The sequence below is a fragment of the Mus pahari genome, chromosome X (assembly GCF_900095145.1).
Source record: "Mus pahari chromosome X, PAHARI_EIJ_v1.1, whole genome shotgun sequence".
Taxonomy (NCBI): domain Eukaryota; kingdom Metazoa; phylum Chordata; class Mammalia; order Rodentia; family Muridae; genus Mus; species Mus pahari.
Window position 1 is genome coordinate 35,183,950 of NC_034613.1, and position 2,205 is coordinate 35,186,154.

The following is a 2,205-nucleotide window of genomic DNA, read 5'->3' on the forward strand; positions in this document are numbered from 1 at the left end:
TAATAGCCAGAAGCTGGAAAGAACACAGATGTCCCTCAATAGAGGAATGGATACAGAAACTGTGGTACATTTACACAATGGAGTACTACTCAACTATTAAAAACAATGAATTTATGACGTTCTTAGTCAAATGGCTGTATCTGGAGGGTATCATCCTGAGTTAGGTAACACAATCACAAAAGAACTCACATGAAAATGTCTTCTTATAGAAACAAATGTCTGTAACATTTCTTTTCAGTTTGGTGAATGTGATGAACACCGTTTGTAAATACAAACAGAAATATATTCAGCTTAATCTGACATTTTTTACCATCAGATTTGACAGTTAATGAAACATACAAAGACATGTTTAATTTTCACAGACATAAGGCTTTCCCCAACTTATAAAGTTAGGGAACATATAACTTAGTGGTTTGGACATTAGTTAGTCTAAAATAACTTTGCTCTGATTTTCAAGAGGATTATCATTCATAAACTGTTATGATATCATACATATGATATCTGTAAAGGTGGTAGGGAGTTATAGCAATCTTCTGAGATTTGAAGTGGTTATTATTCCTAAAACAACAGAAAGAGAACATTGCGATACAAGTTGTAAAGAAGAAATAATGTATCACTATTTGTAGATGATATGATAGTATACATAAGCAACTGCAAAAATTCTACCAGAGAACTTCTTCAGCTGATAAACAACTTCAGCAAAGTTGATGGATATAAAATTAACTCAAATAATCCAGTATCCTTACTTTATACAAAGAATAAACAGGCTGAGAAAGAAATTAGGGAAACAACTCCCTTCACCATAGCTACAAATGGCATAAAATATCTTGAGGTAACTCTAACCAAACAAGTTAAAGACTTGTATAACAATAATTTCAAGTCTCTTAAAAAAGAAATTGAAGGAGGTCTCAGAAAATGAAAATATCTCCCATACTTATGGATTGGCAGAATTTTCATAGTAAAAATGTCCATCCTAGCAAAGGTAATCTATATATTCAATGCAATCCCCTTCAAAATTCCAACACAATTCTTCAGACATGGAAAGAGTAATTCTCAAATTCATCTGGAAAGGTAAAAAAGCCAGAAGAGCAAGAAAAATTAATAACAATAAAAGTTGGATGAATCACCATTCCTGACCTCAAGATTCACTACAGAGAAATAGTGATAAAAACTACATGGTATTGGTACAGACACAGACATGTTTATCAATGGAATAGAATTGAAGACCCAGAAATAAAACCACATACTTACCACTATTTGATCTTTGACAAAGATGCTAAAGAGATACAATGGAAAAAAGAAAGCATATCCAATAAATGGTGCTGGTCTATTTGGATGTCTGTATGTAAAAGAATGAAAATAGACCTATATTTGTCACCTTGTACAAAGCTCAAGTCCAAGTGGATCAAGGACCTCAACATGAAACCAAATACATTAAATCTAATAGAAATGAAAGTGGGAAAGAGACTTGAACTCTGGCACAGGGAGAAATTTCCTAAACAGAACTCCAGTGGCTCATAATGTAAAAATCAATATTTGATAAATGGGACCTCGTGAAAATGGAAGGCTTATGTAAGGCAAGGGACATAGTTGATATATAAAGAACTCAAGAAGTTAGTCACCAAAAAACCAAACAACCCAATCAAAAAATGGGGTATAGAACTAAACCAACAATTCACAACTAAGGAATCTCAAATGGTTGAGAAACACCTAAAGAAATGTTCAAAGTGTTTAGGGATCTGAGAAATGCAAATGAAAACTACCCTGAGATTCCCCCTTACACCAGTCAGAATGGCTAAGATTTCTCTCTTATGTATGGCTCCTACATTTTATAGAGTCAAGTATTGCTTATATGTATGACTATTAATGTCTAACATGAAAACCAGACCAAATTTACATAAAGAAATGATCACTGAGATGAGGTTAAAATGGGAAATATTAGGGGTGAATCTGGAATTGGGTATGATATGATGAAATGAGAATGCCTATATAAAAGTCATCACTGCACAGAATAAATATATGCCAATAAAAATAATTTAACAACAAAAGCCTTGTAGTGGAATAGCCTCATAATACTTGCAAGTATAGCTGCCCTTATATGCTATAAGGAACATGAGACAATCTGATTTGATACTAGGTGCCTAACTTACACACATGATTATTCAAGGTACAGAAAAAACAATGAGTATGACAAATTTGTGGTCT